Below are 20,110 nucleotides of genomic sequence, written 5' to 3'. Positions count from 1 at the left end.
TTGAGGAGTGTTGCTCGATTGCGGGATGGAAGTGTCAGAGTTTGTATGGTTGTCACCTCCCCTATAGTTGAAGCGATTCATCTACAAAAAATAAAAATGGGGAGGTGAGTAACCATACAAATATAAATCAATCAGTTCAACAGGCAAAATGTTTATTTTTCTACTCAGAATTTTTTTGTCTAAGTAGTAAAAATATAGCATGCATGAGGAAAAAAGAATTTTTGTGCCTAAAAGTGCTTAAGGTCCCTAGAATGAGCATGAATGAAAAATTATGGTGATAGGCAAAAAAATTTGGTGCCTAAAGCACGGTATCCGAGCGGATGCCTTAGGGTGGCCGAGCGGATCAAGGGGCGTGCCGAGCCTGTCCGAGCAGCGCGCCTGGTGTCCGAGGGGTCTGCCGCGCCTGTCCGAGCAGCACGCCTGGTGTCCGAGGGGTCTGCCGAGCTCGTCCGAGCAGCACGCCTGGTGTCCGAGGGGCTAGCGTAGGTGTCTGGGCAGCTGTCCGAGGAGCCCAGCGTAGCGTCCGAGCGGATGCTAGGGTCCGAGGAGCTTGAGTGCTCCATGCCCGAGCGAGTAGCATGAAGTCCGGTCGGATGAGTAGTGTCCGAGCAGCCAAGAACATGGCCGAGTAGTGATGCCTTACATCCGATCGGTGGGCATTGGCTCAAGCCAAATGAAAGCTTGGAAAGGCATGCCCAGGTATTCAAACATGGAAAAAGAAAAGTTATGGCCGATCGGACATAACCAAACAAGACCCTAAACCTATTTCGAACCCTAAATTCCATAGGACACAAACACAAATTTTCATCTAAAATACCCAACCACAAGATCAAAAAGGGTGAGTTGAAGGGTTTCAAATGTTCTTGAGATCATATATACCATTCATTACCCATGAACCCATATTCATGATTTAAGTTGAATAATTCATTTTTCTTTAAATTTCTAGGAAATTGAAGATAAAATTGAGTTACCCACAACCTAAACAACATCAAAACAACCACAAAACACATTTTATTTCAAAGGTTCATACACAAATCCAAGGGAAAAATTTCATATAGAGTTTTGGCCAACACCTATTTTTTCTTGAAGTTTTGAAAATAAAAACAACAATATAAGTGGAGATGAAGAAGAAGGACTTACCCAATCTTGAAGAACCCTTGATGTGCTTGAAGAAATGGGAGCTTTCCTTTGATGTTCTTGAAATTTCGGCCAAGAGAAGGAATTATGGGGTTTCGGCCAAAGAGAAGAGAAGATGAGAGGAATTTTTTTTGCTTTTTTGCTTTCTTGTGCTTATGGGAGTGTGGGCATTTATGGGTCAATTTAAAGAAAAAAAATGGAAATTGCCACTTATTTTTGGACCCTTGGAATTCCTTGAATATATTTTCTCCCCACGACTGTGAGCAGTTAATTGCAGTGATCGTGGTCTACTATGGAGTCGTCATTTGTTGCATGGGCGGGAAAATGAATAGTTAGATTTTTTTTATTATGCCGTCAGCTGTGGAGAAAAAAGTTTATTATGTGAGAGCATCATATAATAAACTTGGGGGGCAAATGTTATCCCCAAAATTTGAAAACGATGACGTGGCAATAGAAATGACAAATGTCAAGGAATGGTTGGGTGATCTGGCTTAGGAGTGACCCGGTAGACTAGCGAAGGATTTTGACTGGCTAGTCAAGTGTCATGACCGACCAGTCATGACCTTGGCCGACCAGTCACATGTTTGTCTGCCCAGGCATGACCATGTCCGACCAGTCAGGTGCATATCTGTCCAGTCAGGTGCGTGTCCGCCCAGTAAAGTGTTTTGCCGACCAGTGAAGGTTTGGCCGACCAGCCTGGATGTGATATGGATCGACTAGACAGAGCAGGGCTACGCAAAAGATTCCAGAAACGGCTTCAACAAGGATCGGTCTTAGCTTGTGCGGGAATCTCTCAGATTATCCCATAAATATAGTGTATCGTTGTATTTTGAATATTATTATAAATTAAATATAGTGAGAATAACAAAATATTCCGATTATGGGGGACATCATCTGTACGATCCTGAGCCTATAAATACAAGGCTCATGGCATCATAAAAAGGATTCAGATTCAGATTTTCCAGAGAGAGTACTTGTTTCTTGAGAGAACTCTTGTATTCTTGTAATTTGCACTGAAGAAACTTAGTTGACTCAGGTTCATCTGATCTTGAGTGTAGATCTATAATCATAACTCTAAGTGGATTAAGCTATTACCAATATATTGGGGCTGAACCACTATAAAAATTGTCTGTGTCATTTATTTCTCTTGAAGGCTTTTGTCGTTTTGACGTCTACGCGTCGTTGGCCAAAAACACGGTCAACATTTTGGTGCTTTCATTGAGAGCCTGAAGAGAAAGACAGACGATCCCTGTAGCATTATGGCGCCTAAGAACACCAATGCGGCCTCCAAGAAGCCAGGTTCCTCTAAAGAGCCTGCCAGATCAGAAGGTCTTGGCCCTCAAGACCATGAGACTGAGCCTAGAGTCATGCTCGAGGACGTGACTCCAGAGGTTGAACAACTCCAGGAAGCCATGGGGGCTTTCCAGGAGGAAATGGCACAAGTGTGTCCCGTTTTTTAATCTGCTTAGAGGAAGCAAGAAGTTTGAATGGATGGTAGAATGTGAGCAGGCTTTCCAAGCCATAAAGGAACACTTGGCCCAACCTCCTGTTCTTTCGAAGCCAGTTGATGGAGAAGACCTCTTTATTCACCTAGCAATCACGGAGCACGCTGTTAGTGCTGCCCTAGTACGAGAAGAAGATAAAGTGCAGCATCCGGTGTACTACGTTAGCAAGCGATTGATAGGAGCAGAATCCTGGTATCCCATGATCGAAAAGTTAGCCTATTGCTTGGCACTTGCATCCCGAAAGTTGCGACCGTACTTCTAGGCACACCCCATTAAAGTCCTTACCGACCAGTCCCTACGCCAAGTCTTGCAGAAGCCGGAGTCATCTGGTCGGCTACTTAGATGGGCGGTTGAATTGGGCCAATTCAAAATCAAGTACCAACCGAGATCTGCTATTAAGGGTCAGGCTTTGGCGGATTTCATTGCCGAATGTACTGGGATTGCTGATATTCCCGACCAGCAAGTATGTGTAACTGGGCAGAGAGAGGATCTTCCTACTTGGAAACTTTTTGTTGATGGGTCGTCGAATAAGCATCATTCAGGAGCTGGAATTATATTGGTCATGCCAGAGAAGCACCGAATTCATTGCGCATTAAGATTCAGATTCAATGCTTCTAATAATGAGGCGGAGTATGAAGCCCTCCTAGCAGGCTTGCGCTTGGCTAGAGATGTTCGTGCCCGGTCGGTTGAAGTGAACAGTGATTCCCAATTGGTGGTCTACCAAATCTTAGGGGAATATCAAGCAAGGGGCCTACGCATGATGGTGTACTTAAATAAGACCAAGGATCTGCTAGCACAATTCGAGGAGTATACTATTAAGTTGGAACCACGGGAGCAGAACTCTAACGCAGACTCTCTAGCAAAACTAGCTATTGCAAAAGATGCTGAAACTCTGAATATAGTACCGGTGGAATACCTGGAAAAGCCGAGCATTAATGAACAAGAAGCCATGCCCATCACAATAGTTGACACCTGGATGACACCCATCATTGCTTACCTCGAGCAAGGATCCCTCCCAGATGATCGTAATGAAGCAAAGAAGATTATGAGGCAAGCCGCTAGGTACATTATGATGGATGGGGTGCTGTATAGAATAGGGTACTCTTTGCCTCTACTCAGGTGCATAACACCCGACCAGTCAAAAAACTTATTGGCTGAAGTGCACGAGGGATTCTACGGAGATCATGCTGGGGGGTAGAGTCTATCCAAAAATATTTTGCGGCAAGGATTTTTTTGGCCTACAATGAATGAAGATTCCATGGAGTACGTGAAGAAGTGTGATAAATGCCAGAGATTTTCTAAAGTACCCAGGGCACCTCCGAATGTCTTGAAGCAAATGCAGAGCCCATGGCCTTTTGCAGTATGGGGCATTGATCTGATCGGGAAATTACCCAAAGGGAAAGGAGGAGTATAGTTTGCAGTGGTTGCTGTGGATTATTTCACCAAGTGGACTGAAGCCGAACCACTAGCCACGATCACCTCGAAGAAAGTGTTAGACTTTGTGGTTAAGAATATAATATGTCGCTATGGTCTGCCCAAGAAGATAGTGTTTGACAATGACACTCAGTTCGACAGTGACATATTTACCAATTTCTGCACTCGGCATGGCATCACAAAAAGTTTCTCCTTGGTAGCCCATCCACAAGCCAATGGGCAAGTTGAAGCCGTAAATAAAACTTTGAAGGATACTTTAAAAAAGCGTCTAGAGCGAGCTAAGGGTGCTTGGGCGGAAGAATTACCAGAAGTCCTTTGGTCATACAGGACTACTGCCCGGACAGCAAGTGGTCATATCCCCTTTTCCTTGGCATATGGGTATGAGGCCATGTTACCTGTGGAAGTAGACCCACCATCTCATCGAAGGACCGTGTACGACCAGGAGGAGAATCACCAATTGCTAGCTGAATCTTTAGATTTCCTCGAGGAGAGACGAGCTTGAGAGTTGCTGCTCATCAGCAAAAGGTGGCCCGTTATTTTAATTCCAAAGTCAGAGATCGAAAGTTCCAGGTCGGAGATTTGGTCCTTAGAAAGGTGTTCATCAGAGACCCGGCGGCTGGAGTACTAGGACCAAACTGGGAGGGACCATATCAAATTGAGCAAGTCTTGCCACTCGGCACTTACAAGCTTGCTCTATTAAATGGAGAGCTGATCAGGAACTATTGGAATGGCGAGCACTTGAGGAAATATTATCAATGAATACTGCTTACAGAGTAGTAGCTTCGTATCAAGTGCTTAACTTGTTATTTAAGTTTGTTTGTGAACTGACTATTTGCTAACCAGTCATGTTATTTTAAACAATATTATTTTGTTTGAGACTCGTAATTAGACACGTTTTGTCCTTTTTTTTACGAGTAATAAAAGAGATCATGCGCAGCGCGGTCGAATCTTGCTACAAATTTTGCATATGTGTTGATTATTCTTGCTTTGGCAGTGTTCAACTGTCATTACTACTTAAAACAAAATAGGTTTTCTAAAAGAAATACTGGGCAGTGTTCAACTGGTCGGTATCTATCAGATGAATGACCAACGTTTAAATAGTTGCATGTTTTTGCAGTGGTTAACTGCTGAAATATCTTTTGTATATTCAATGTGTTTCATGAGTAATAACTGCTCGGACAAATTCGATCAAGTAGCAAGTGATCAAGGATTTTTCAACCCTCAATCACTTGGGGGGCACATAGGGTATACTGGCATACACTTCAACACAGGCAATAAGAACACGAGCAAAGATATTTGTTTTCAGGCTGACTTGTAAGTTTTTGAAGTGTATGCCAGTATACCCTATGTGCCCCCCAAGTGATTGAGGGTTGAAAAATCCTTGATCACTTGCTACTTGACCGAATTTGTCCGAGCAGTTATTACTCGTGAAACACATTGAATATACAAAAGATATTTCAGCAGTTAACCACTGCAAAAACATGCAACTATTTCTCTTCAGGCTCTCAATGAAAAAATTCCAAGTTAATTAAGCTTTGTAAAACAAGTTAACTTAACGACCCTTTCGACTTCAAAAACTTACAAGTCATCCTGAAAACAGTCCTTTGGACATGCTTTGTTCAGGTCGGTAAAATCCACACAAGTCCTCCACTTTCCATTGGACTTGGGCACTAACATTGGGTTTGAAACCCAGGCAGGGTAATATGCCTCCCTTATAAACCCGTTTTCCTTTAGCCGCTCAACCTCCTCCTTGAGAGCCTTTGCTCGATCTTTGTCAAGCAATCTTCTCTTCTGCTGCACTGCTGGATAGTTTTCGTCCACGTTGAGCATGTGGCTGATCACAGTTGGTGAGATACCCACCATATCCTTGTGAGACCAGGCGAAGATATCTTAATTCCTTCGCAAAAATTCTATCAGTTGTGCTTTTACTTCTGCTTTCATCTTTTTTCCAACCTTGACTCCTCTGGTCGGATCGTTCTCATCTGTTAGGACCTCCTCTAACTCCTCAGACGGTCCCACCTCACTTTCATAATCCCCAAAGCGAGGATCAAAGTTCCTTCCCTCGCTTTGGGCAACGCCCTATTTGGTGACTTCATCACTGGATGGGGCTTTTTGTTCTCTTAAACCAAGAGTGCTTTCTTGGCCAAACTCTTCTAACATTTCTTCCTGATCGGCTACGACTGTGAAACTTTGGTCGACATCCATCTCGTCTACCTCCTCTCTCTCGGCACATACAATCATGTTGTTTTCCTTGGCCCCCTTCCTTGCTTTAGCTACCGAGGCATTATAACATTCCCTAGCCTCTCTCTGGTCTCCTCAGACGCAACCTATGCCTGCACTGGTCGGGAACTTCATGGAAAGGTGCCATATAGAGACTGCCGCGTGCAAGGTTGTGAGTAGTGGTCGACCAATAACCACATTATAGGCGGACGGGCAGTCGACTATCAAAAATTATGTCATCACTGTCTCATGCTTGGGAGCATCCCCCGTTGTGATTGGCAACTTGATTGTTCCAGCTGGTGACAATCCTTCTCCAGTGAATCCATAAATGACTTGAGAGCATGGCTTCAAGTCATTGATAGATAGCTTCATCCTCTCAAAGGATGATTTATAAATAATGTTCACAGAACTCCCTGTGTCGACCAAACATCTCTTTACTATCATATTCTCTATTTGGACTATCACTACGAGAGGGTCATTATGAGGATATCTCACGTGTCGAGCATCATCTTCAGTGAAAGTGAGGGACTCACTTTCGTATCGTGGGTTCTTCGGAGACCGCTCCTCTACAGCCATGACTTCAGAGGTTGATGCTGCCTCCAACTCATGACGAAGGGTGCGAGCATACCTCTCCCTTGCCTTGTTGCTATCCCCAGCTAGATGTGGACCTCCACATATGGTGTCTAGAGTGAAGTCCACAGGCTCAGGTTGGAAAGGTGGGGATCGTTGCCGCTTGAACCCAGGATTGTTGTTACTTCCTTCTCCTTGGGTCTTTTCTGCACAATACTTTTTCATTTTCCTCGATCGGAGGAGAAACTCTATCTCATCCTTGAGATGATTGCATTCATTCATGTCGTGACCATAGTCCCCATGGAAACGACAGAACTTGTTCATATCTCTCTTACTCATCTCCTTCTTGATTGGTGGGGGTTTCCGGTAGGGGACCTCCTGATGACTTGCGAGATATATCTTCGCTCGGCTCGCTGAAAGAGTGGTGTAATTGGTGAACCGAGGTTCATACTTAGTTGGCTTGTCGTTTGATCCCGACTTAGCCTTCTTTTCATTGTGGCGGTCAGACTCGTTATTCCTACGTTTCTTACCACCACTTTGATCATTTCCACCATTCTTGGGAGGCTTAGTCGATCCGCTCGGATTGTTCAAGCCATTCTCTCCCTTCTCAATCGCATCATCCAATTTCATATACTTGTCCGCCCGGTCAAGAAATTGTTGTAATGTTGAAATTGGGTTGCGATGAATATTGTCCCACAAAGGACTCCGGTGGATTATGCCAGAAGAAATTGCCACCATCTTCCCCTCATCTCCAACTGCAGTAGCCCGGTTAGCTTCTCTCATGAACCTTTGTATGTAGTTCTTGAGAGATTCGTCCTTCCCTTGTTTAATATCTGCCAAGTGATTGGCGTAAACTGGAGGGGTCCGGGTAGCACTGAACTGCCTGCAAAATTCCTTCCTGAAACTTTCCCAAGAAGTGATGGAGTTTGGCTTAAACTTCCAATACCACTCCTGGGCAGTGTCGGACAATGTAGTGGGGAAGACTCTGCATCGATAGTCATCACTCACTTCGAGCAGCTCCATCTGGTCTTCGAATTTCCCCACATACCTTATCGGATCTGCCTTTTCTGTATAAACTGGCAGTACCGGTGCTTTGTACTTCGTTGGTGGTTGGGTTGCTCTAATTCGAGAGCAGAATGGGCTGCCACTCCTGTGGTCTACTGGATCGATCGCAGAGGGTCGTTTCGACAGACCCTGAACTGCTGCTGTCAAAGCATCAAACTGGGCTTGGATGCCTGGGGCCACTGTTTGGGACTCATTCTCGGGATTGCCTAGTCGGGCGCTCCTATCCGACACACAATCATCAAGTATTTCTACTTGGCTGGTAGGTCGGTTCGGATCTCGCCCTTCGACCGAGATGGTCCTTCTCCTATCAGCAATGACGTCTCTTAGATCCTTCTGAGCGGTATGCCTCCCTAACCGATCGAACACCGTACTCCGAGTTTTTTCGGAAGGCTTGCCGTGTGTGACATGCTCCTTGCCACTGTGCTGTTGGTTGGGATGCAGTGGTGGTCTTCCTGTCTGTGCTGGGCGATCTTTTCCTCCTCGATGGTTGTTATCATTCTTCTCCTTCGACTGGTCAGTGTGATGACTATCAGCTTCATCACAACCATGCCCATCTTTGAAGTGTGAAGTTTCTTTACCTCGAGGAGCTCTATTTTGCTCATGCTCAGGTGGAGTTTTCTTGCTACCTGATTTATGACTTCCAGATCTAGAAGTCTCTGATCGGTGGCTCCTTGAGGGGGTTCTGGAGTTCCCCCTTTGGGTTGAGGCAGTGCCCGATCGGACCCCATCTTCTTCCCGACCGGTGGGTTACTACCACTCCTGTTTGGCCCTCAAGAGTTTGGTCTATCAATGTTTTTGCGACCAGCTTCTGTGGTCCTTGCTCCTAGGGTGGCAGCTCCTCGTGCTGCAGCTTGGGCATTGGCCTGGGCCAGCTGCGTAGCTGCCTCCAGAGTGAGTGTAGCCTCGCGATGTCGCCGGATCTCCTCACTCCTAGCGTCCATCTCCCGTCTTTGCTGCTCAAACGCTGCCTTCTGCCTAGCCATTTCTTCAGTGAACGCCTCCTGTCTGGCGTTGAATTGTGCCATTTCCTCCTGGAAAGCCCCCATGGATTCCTGGAGTTTTTCAACTTCTGGAGTCACATCCTCAAGCATGACTCTAGGCTTAGTCTCATGGTCTTGAGGGCCAGGACCTTCTGATCTGGCAGGCTCTTTAGAGGAACCTGGCTTCTTGGAGGCCGCATTGGTGTTCTTAGGCGCCATAATGTTACAGGGATCGTCTGTCTTTCTCTTCAGGCTCTCAATGAAAACATCAAAATGTTGACCGTGTTTCTGGCCAACGACGCGTAGACGTCAAAACGACAAAAACCTTCAAGAGAAATAAACGACACAGACAATTTTTATAGTGGTTCAGCCCCAATAAGTTGGTAATAGCTTAATACACTTAGAGTTATGGTTATAGATCTAAACTCAAGATCAGATGAACCTGAGTCAACTGAGTTTCTTCAGTGCAAATTACAAGAATACAAGAGTTCTCTCAAGATACAAGTTCTCTCTCTGGAAAATCAGAATCTGAATCCTTTTTATGATGCCATGAGCCTTGTATTTATAGGCTCAGGATCGTACAGATGATGTCCCCCATAATCGAGATATTTTGTTATTCTCACTATATTTAATTTACAATAATATTCAAAATATAACGATACACTATATTTATGGGATAATCTGAGAGATTCCCGCGCAAGCTAAGACCGATTCTTGTTGAAGTCGTTTCTGGGATCTTTTGCGTAGCCCTGCTCTGTCTAGTCGATCCATATCACATCCAGGCTGGTCGGCCAAACCTTCACTAGTCGGCAAAACACTTTACTGGGCGGACACGCACCTGACTGGGCAGACATGCACCTGACTGGTCGGACATGGTCATGACTGGTCGGCCAAGGTCATGCCTGGGCAGACAAACATGTGACTGGTCGGACATGGTCATGACTAGTCGGCCAAGGTCATGCCTGGGCAGACAAACATGTGACTGGTCGGCCAAGGTCATGACTGGTCGGGCAAGGTCATACCTGGGCAGACAAACATGTGACTGGTCGGTCATGACACTTGACTGGCCAGTCAAAATCCTTCGCTAGTCTACCGGGTCACTCCTAAGCCAAATCACCCAACCATTCCTTGCCATTTTTAATTTCTATTGCCACGTCATTGTTTTCAAATTTTGGGGATAACAGTGTCATATTGAGAGGGTTTGTAGCACCTTAGAATGGGTAAAAGTGGGCTGGCCGAAACTACTATTAGGGAGGGAGTTTTGAAATTTAAAAACTAATTGAATGGTGGAGGAGAAAATCAAGGAAATGAGTTGGGTTTGAAACCTATAAATAGAGTCTTTCCCATCACCATTTTTCACACTCAAACACAAAGCATTCAAGCCTTTCCATTTTTGAAATATACATCTCCCAAAAGCTCTCATATTTTTTCCCATAAACACATCATAGCCGAACCACTATAGCCTTTATAGTGCTCGAGAATTATTTTTCTTCTATTTTCTTAATAAAGCCTTAAACATTATAGCCATTATATAGTCAAAATACACAAGCCTATCAAACCTCTATGTAGCTGAAATTACCCAAGTATCAAGCTCTTAGTATTGTTGCTGGAGATAGGCATTTTGTGGAGGCTCGGGATTTTGAAGTATTGAACTTTTGTTCTAGGGTAAAGGTTTTGGGGGAGATCTATTAGCACAAGCAATCCTTTTTTCTTCTCTTATTCCACACTCAAGGTAAGGAAAATTAGGTAGTTTTAGTTATGACATTTTAAGTGATTTGTATGACCCTAACATTTCAGGTACAAAAGAGATAAGTGTGGTTGGACCTAAGGTGTTCAGAATTTGTATGATGGACTTAAGTGATGTCCAGTAGGCTCGGTTACCGAAACTTGTGACGACGAACATAAGTGATGTCCGGGGTTTGATTGCCAACCCTTATAAGCACTTATCTTTTCTTTTGCCTGTTTTGTTATCATGATCTGTGTATGTCCAATATAATTTGTTTATGACTTAGAGTTTGATTATGACTTATAATGTATTATGATCTTGTATGATTAGTATAAATTATTGTTATGAAATCTTGTATGAACTTATGATATGATTTGTTATGACTATGTGATTATATGATTGCTTGCATGCATTTTTTTTACTGGGCTTAGAAGCTCACTCCTTATGATATTATTGTGCAGATAATTGAGGTTAGAATGATCGGTGGTGAGTGGGACCTAAAGAGCTTAGTGATGTATTCGTGAGGACCATGTAGCCGAGGGCCTACGATTTTGATTGTGAAACATTTTCTTTTAAGTTTATTTACTTCTTTAAATTCGAATGTTGCTTAGTTAATTTTGTTAAAGACCTTATTTATTTTGTAAAAACATGAGATCCCTTTGCTTTAAAATATTTTCTTAAATAAAAAAACATTTATGTTTACGATTCAACGATATTTTCTTGATAATATTATGAGAAATTTCTTCATGTGACTCTAGTTTTCTTTCATTTTTTTTTCTTTCTTTAATTTATTGAACATATCAAAAGTAATTGCACACGTGGCAGGTATGTATTGAGTGCATAAGGAATGGAAGAAGACAATGATGTGGCAAGCTTTGATTGGCTAATAGAATGGATGCATAATAATTTTAATGTGACGCGAAGCACTAGATTTTTGCCTTTTAATTTGATTTTCCACCACATTTCTTCTAATCTTTTGATCTCATTTCTCTTCAAATTTTTGCATTTAATCCCTGTTAAAACAAAAACAAATGAGGAATTTTAATTAATTAATTATGGGAAACTAAATAAAGTTAATTCAAAATTAATAAAAATGACTAAAACTTATTAGAAAAATATTAAAATTAATATTTATTTAAAATAAATAAAACTAACTAAAAGACACTAAAATAAATTAGAAATGTTTGAGAACAAAAAAAAAAGCTAAATAACTCTATTTTAATAGAGTTATTACTGGGTACCGTGAATATTGATGGAACAGGACATTGGGTACAAACCCCACAAATAATAATAATAAATAAATAAAATTGGGAATTAATTCATAATTTTTTAAAAATATTTGGCACTTTTGCCGTTTATTCTCCTTTTTTCTTTATTAGTTTGGAACAAAATCTTTTAATGAACTTATTTACTTACAAAAATGATATAAGTTAAAGTTACATGTCTTGTTGTAACTTGTAGTTTTAATCATATTTGTTCTTGAACTACTCTTATTATGAAGGTCAAACTTAATTTGAAACTTTATAAGCCAAAATTGAAATAAAACATTATTAGCCAAGATTAAACTTCAAATTAAAAAAATTAATTGAGTATGACTTTTTAATTCGGGTTGCCAATTAAAGTGACCCAAACACTAATATGACTTTGTAATTGTCAACCCTAACAATTTTGATGGGTTTTGAGGTTACTCAACCATTTTTTTTCTTTCATATATTTAAAATTGGATTATTTTGGTTTGATTATGAAACATAGTATATCAAATTTCTCTATAAAATTTAGTCAACAAAATAAAAATTTCAATATAAAATTGTATGTTGTGAATTGTTATCCTAAATCTCAAACTTTTCACTTGGTCAAAATTTTTAAAAGATTTTTGGTTAATTATTTAGAATGAGATGTATTTATATACTAGATACAAGCAACATGCAATGCATGTTTTCTTAGTTTTATTTATAAAATTTCTTAATTATTTTTATTAAATTGTTATCATTGTCATATAAATTTCAAATAAATTATTAATATTATATATAATAGAATAACATTAACATATTAAAAGAAAAATTAAACCAAAACATGGTATATGATTTTTTTAAATATATATATAATATGATAATTTTTTTAAATATAAATGATATTTTTTTTAATAAAAGTTAAGATTTTGTTTTATATATTATTGTTATAATGATATTTTATAATATTTAAATTTATATTACTATAAGTATTAAATATTTAGTCTTGTATTAAATATTTTATAATATTTGAATTCATATTAATATAATAATTAGTAAAAAATTAAGATTATATATTATTATCATAATAATATTTTATAACATTTGAGTTTATACATTTTTAGACCTTGTGTTTTGTCTTATTACCTATTTGGACCCTGTGGTTTGACAAATTATTTTTTGGACCCTGTGTTTTGTAAAATGGTTCAAATAGACCCTTAAATCTGATTTTGATGAACAAAAAATTGAGTCTAACAACACAGTTCTTAGGCAGAATGACTGTATTTTTGTTCTAAGTTGTTAGTTTGATGAATTATTTGTGATTTTAGTTCAAACAAACTTTGATCAAAATCGAGTTTAGGGGTCTATTTGAACTATTTTAGAAAACACAGAGTCCAAAAAGTAATTTGTCAAAACACAGAGTTCAAACAGGTAATGAGACAAAACACAGGGTCTAAAAAGATATAAACCATTGAATTTATATTAATATAAATATTAAATATCTAGTTTTGTATTATATATTATTATAATAATCATATTTTTTAACATTTGAATTTATATTAATATAATTAATAAATATATATTTTTAATTAGTTTTAAATATATATTCTGTTAAATATTTAGAATATTCCGTTGAAGTTAACAAAAAAATTGTTAAAACTAAGAATTTATGTTATCTACACACTTTTTTTTATATAAAAAGACATATGGAGAAGTTTTCAATAGTTACATAACCATGGTGGTTACACTTTTAGTGACCTGCTATAATAGGTTAACAAATTATTATTTATAAAGTTTCCATTAGAAGAACGGTAATTACTCATTTGGTATTCTATGTTTTTATCAAAATACACACTTGGTACCATATGTTTATAATAATGATCATTTGATACCATCTATTTGCAATTCGTACCAATTTGGTACTCTCCGCTAGAATGTGGTCAACCTATATTTCAAATACGATTATATTGCCCCTCTTTTTATGATTTATTTTTCTTTTCTTTTGTTTTAGTTATTTTAAAATGATTCGAAAATATTTTTTAAATTAATAAAATAAAAATTATTTTATAAAATGAATCTATTAAATGTAAATTTTTAAATAAAAAATAATATAAATTAATTTAAAATAAAAAGATTTAATAAAACTATTTTAATTAATTAAATAAACATAAATATGTTTAATTTGAAAAATAAATTAAAATAAACTAAAACCAATATTTTTAAATTAATTAAAGTAAACTAACAACCTAATAATTTTTTAAAGTTTTAATTAAACTATTTTTGTTTGAATTTATTTTAAATTTTGGCTTTTAAGTTTAGGGTGTTGATTTTAATTTTTTGGTTTAAGTTTATGAGTTAGATTTAATTTTTATTTTTTTTATTTAAATTATTTCAAAGTTTTAATTATACGTTTTTTGTTTTGTTTTATTAATTCAGAAAATATCTATAAAATAATTTTAAAATAACAAAAAAAATATATCATTAAAAAAGAGGGGTAATATGGTCATATTTGAAATATGAGCTGATCAAATTGCAGCAGAGGGTACCAAACTAGTCAAATAGATCATCAATCCTCGGTAGTGGATACTTATTCTTTATCATCACCTTAATTAGCTCTTGTTAATCGATGCACATACTTATGGACCCATCCTTCTTCTTGTCAAATAAAATCGGTGTGCCTCGAGGAGAGTAACTCGGTCTGGTAAACCCTAGCTTGAGTAATTCTTCCAACTGTGTCTTGAACTCTTTCAATTCCGCTGGTGCCATTTTGTATGGTGCTTGAGATACTGATGTTGTCCCTAGCATAAGGTCTATCACAACCATGCTATCATCGTTGAAATAATAAAAGTTTGACGTTTGTTTCTGATCAAAGTCCGTTTTAAATCAATAAACATTTATAGCAGAAAAGCTTAATTATTGAAATAAAACTAGGCATGGGATCTCATGATTTAAAATAAAATAAATTCATATCATATTATTCATATTACTATGCTCATAATAATAATAACATTCACAACATAAATAAATAATTAAATTAACCCACGCAATTAATTATTTATTAGGCATTATGCACATGCTGAGTTTAAATATCATCCAGATTCTCAAACATAAGAAATCGAGAATCTTTATTATCATTGGAATCCATACATATCTAAACTCATAAAATATGTAAAATAACAAAATACCCCCAGTGGCAAACTTATGAAAATACCCTTGTGGGAAAATGGATATTACAATTATTAACGCCCCAATTTCCCGAGACATTACTTATAAAAGTCGTTTTATACATTTATGACATAAAAACTTATTTATTGAAATAAAACTAGGCATGGGATCTCATTATTTGAAATAAAATGTTTGACACTTAACGGAGTTTATAAAGATAAAATAAACTCAGGGGCTGTTTGGATTAATTATGGACACATGCATAATTATTTTATTTAAATTATTTGACATAAATGGCTAATTTTAGGCTATAAGGGTATTTCGTAAATTTCTGCATAAAAAGTGTTTGTATGAATGCATGCGTTACATGAGATATGTTTATATGTGGGTATGCAAATTATTGGTATGCATTTTAATGATAAATAACCAGGGTTAGTATGCCATGCAAAGTGAAATTTGTTTTGCATTGTGTATTTTGGCGTAGAGTTTTCAGAATAGGTTTCTGTGTGAAATCTTGATTTGTGTGATTGAATGCATTTTGAATGTGTCGTTGTTTCTTGTCTGAACTTCGTTGCTCGTCTTTTTGACTTCCAACGAAATCAGTCCTCAGAGCTCGGATGACTGATCAACACTTAGTACTGACAAGCTACCCCCTGACGAAAGCACAAACCTTAGTTTCCTTTCTGTACAAGAAAGGCAAGTATTAGTCATATTTGGAGAAATAAAGGGATATAACACTATTAAGTTACTAATTGATGAGTGTTTAGGGTCTTGTCCTCAACACAGAAACTCAGCGAAAGGTTCTAGAGAGAACAAGGGGATTCACATCAACTGAGGTAAGACGAGTGAACATCTGCACACAGGGTGTATGTTTAAGCATACAACCTTGTTTATGGGTTGTTATTTTTATGTACGTATGTTATATAATTGGTTATTTTATGATAGTGATGTTAGCATGAGAATGGTGCTAGAATGACTCGATAGTCAACATGCTTGAATGATATAATATAGGTGGTTTTTATGTGATTCCTGCTTGTGTGAGGACAACACTTACAAGAATTATCATGTGTGAGTAAAATTCATGGTAATGATATGCCTCGTGGAAATGCCAAGTGTGAGTATAGTATATGGCAGGGCAAATTACATTTCATGCCTGATCAACACGGATGTGAGATGATTATCATATGTGAGTACAATGTGTGATATGAGACTGGTGTATGTGTGTGAGTACAACACACATTGGATGTTTACTGTGGTATTGTGTTTATATGTTATATTATTTTATAATATAATGTTTAGATTAAATAAATGTGACAAAGGGTGTCACATGTTGTAACATACAAATGAGAGTTACAACATTTGGATAGTGTGTAGTATTCAAATGTGTAACATATTTGAGAGTTACAATTTCAGTAACAAATTTGTAGCTCCCAAATATTGCCCATTATTGTGTAGATTTTTTGTTACACAATTTTGATTTGAATTTCTCAAAGCCATAGGTGAAATGGCTGTCGAAGACTTGGTTTTAACCCCAATTATGTGTTTAGGGGTTACAAAATCAATTGTGAGTTGTTTGAAACCGTTTGGAAAAAATGCACAAAAGTTGTGTGCTGAAAAGGCCAGCAGTCGCGCCCATGGGCATTGGTGGCCGCGGCCTAGCTGATAGAGAGCCACGACCGCGGCTAGAAATGCCCATGGCCGTGACCAGAAGAGCTGGCTGCTAATTTTAAGTTTTTCCAATTTTCTTGAACGACTCTAACAACTCTAACAACTCAAATAACTCTCAAATATCATTTTTAATTCCATAAACATCTAATTAATCATTGGTAACAACCATGGGGGTTGGTGGAATTTGAAATTCAAAGGGTGTCTTAAACACTACTAGAAATATAGGCTTTTACTTCGTTTTTTACACATAGAATATAAAAAAAACTGAAGTAAAAGCCTTTCAATGAATTTTTACTTCGCTTTTGGGAATGGTAGTACATAAAAATAGGCTATTACTTCGGTTTCTTAAAAAAACAAAGTTAAAATGGAAAATAGACAAGGGTCATGTTTGGTTTGCACACTATATTGGGGCTTTTCACTTCGGTTTTTATGAAAAAAGTGAAGTGAAAAGTGAAGCAAACCAAACGCGGCCCTGAAGGCTTTTACTTCGGAGTACCCTTTCTACTTTGGTTTTTATATAAGAACCAAAGTAAAAGAGTTTTAATACCCTTAAAATATAGCTCTCGTGCCTCATTCGTCTCTCTGAAGCAAAAATCCCAAAAGCGAAACCCAAAAAACCTCCATTGTTGTCGTACTCCCATGAGGGTTTCACTAAATATACCATTTTTTAATGTTTTTTTTACCATTTGAAACTATTTTTCTTACTTAAAAACAGAAATATTAGTTCCATTTTTATTTTTGAGGGAGAAAACAAAGACTTTGGGTGTGGGTATTTTTAGAGTTTGAAAATGGGTATTGTTATTGGACTTTGACTGGTTTTCTTACATTAAAATGTGTTCTTGAGCTTCAAAAAAGGTATGAATCACTAAATCTTTGTTTGTATGATTTTTTTTAATTTTCTATATTATTTTCAGATTTTTTTTCTTATAGACATAATGTGTTTATTATATATATGTTTTAGAGTTGATAATATTGATTTGGACGTTATTTTGAGCATCAAAGAATGTTTGTCACCTTAAAACTTTGTTTATGTTAATTTTTTTTTATATTATTATGAATTTAATACTTATTTTTAGTATATTTGTGTTATATTTTTTTATTTATTTTGTTATTTTATATAATGTTATTAATTATATATATATTAGTAAAATTTAAAATTTTTTGTGACTTGCTATTTAAATTTCTAAACATAGCTTCAATAGGTAATGTTGTTGCCAATGTTAGAACTTGAAATGTTTGGATTATTAGTGACATTTGTATTTTATTTTCTATAACTAGCTAGCTTGATATGTTGTTTGATGATTATGTAACTAGTTTAATTAATTATGTAATTGATTTTTATTTGTTTTTATTTAAGCTTTTTAGTAGGGTTGTTGATTAAGTTGTCAATTTGGTATTGATTTTGGGTGACTTCAAGAGTAATATTGGAGGTGAGTAATCTTTAAATTTTATTTATTACTATTGAAATATTTATTTATAAAATTAGAGTTAAATCATGCATGTTTTACTTTAGTGAAGTAGGTTCTGGGAAATTTGTTGTTGGCGGTGATATAAGGATGGAATTATGTGTGTTGATTTTGTGTTTGTTTGTGTTGAATTTATATATAATTATAAAATTGGGATATGCTACAAAAACAAAGGAAACTCAGCCAATTTTTTATAGATTTTATTAATTGTTTTCCTTTTTCAATTCGCACACTATGTCGAGATATTTTGTGTGTTATTTACAAGTTTTAAAATTTTTGGAGATGTTAAAATGCAGTTGTTATGCTGCCGAAATTTTGTTAGACTTGGGAAAATTTAATGATTAAACTTCAATTATGTTGGATGTCCTAGAAAAAAGAACTTGGAGTGGAAGATGTAGAGGGATATGAAATTTGGATAAGAGCGCGAGAAACGAAGAAGACTCTTGTTGAAGATAATTTGGACAAAATAATTGAAGAAAGAGTTGTAAGTGTTTTAAAGCAAAGTAGGAAATTTTTTTAAGTGTTGTTACAAGTTACTAATTTAATCTATCATTGGTTTGTTTCGTAGAATGAACTAAATGACAAAGTTACTAGTAGCCAAATTGTCGCCAAGGGTCGGGAGGACATCTTGCCAATCCAACAAGAATAGTTAAGCTGATTGATGACTTAAATTTATTAGTAAGGCTATTTTGTTTATACATACTTTTAGTTTTATGTGAATGGATATATAAATGTTTAGGCTATTTTACTTAATTACAATTATGTGAATGTATATACGAATGATTAGATTATTCTATTTAACAATTATGTGAATGTATAAATATTTAATTTTAGAAGAATTTTAATTCTAAGTATATAAATTTTGTGATTTTTATTTCTGTTATAAATTAAATGAAAATAAACCAATTCCAATTGTAAAAATATATATAAATATAAATTCATATAATTAGACTATTTAAAAAAAATTAGGGCAAAAATATATATATATAAAAAAAATAGGATTGGGCCATTTAAAAATAAGTAGAAATAATTATTAAAAAAGGGGGGGGGGGGGGGCTTTCTACTTCGGTTATTATGTAAAAACCAAAGTAGAAAGTGGGGATTCTACTTCGCTTTTTACATAATAACCGAAGTAGAAAGTTGGATTCTAGCCCTACCGCCAGCAGCACGTAGATACGGAAAACACGAGACGATGCACGGTCGCCTCGGGCATACTGGCCCAGGCGATATATCGCCTACAGGGGGCGATATATCGCCTCCTCCAGCATAAATTCAAGCACTTTTGAATTCTTTTCCTTTCAGCCATTCAAACTCCTTCATAAGTCCAGCATCTTTTGAACGAGTCTTCAGCCTCTGCTGAACGATTATTCAAATGATTTTCACCTAAAAAGCCATTATTTTTATTCAAGTAAAATCAAGATACTTTCATTCCCAAACTCTATAAATAGGACCTAGTACCCAGCCATTATTTACCTTTTACTCTAAGTTCAGAAGCTGCAAGTGCTAGGAGAGTGTGAGAGTTAAACACCTGGGTTGGGGAAATCATAAGCTTATCAAACACTTTGGGAAGTGAGATTCTATAGTATTTCGATTGTGGTGTAGATTGGTCTTTGAGGTAAACCAAAACTCTAGCTCATTGTTTTATGTTATTTTCTTTCTCATAGCCTTCTACTCAGTTTCCTAACCTCATTCTTATTTTGGTTAGGAAATCTAAGCTCTTGAGCACATAAGTTTCGGTAAGCATGTTTTTCAAAGGTTTAGTCTTTCCATCCCTTTCATTTCATCTCTTTTCCTTCTTTAGACTCACTCTTGTTCATTATGGTTTTAGGAGTGTTCCAAAAAGTCCCAACTTAGTCCACATATCCCGGTAACTTTGGTAAGGAAAATAGGATAGAATCTATATGTGTATTGCTTATGTTATCTTATGTGTTATGATATGAAATAT

Source organism: Humulus lupulus, chromosome 5 (genome assembly GCF_963169125.1).
Source record: "Humulus lupulus chromosome 5, drHumLupu1.1, whole genome shotgun sequence".
Classification (NCBI taxonomy): domain Eukaryota; kingdom Viridiplantae; phylum Streptophyta; class Magnoliopsida; order Rosales; family Cannabaceae; genus Humulus; species Humulus lupulus.
This window is presented reverse-complemented; position numbering follows the sequence as displayed.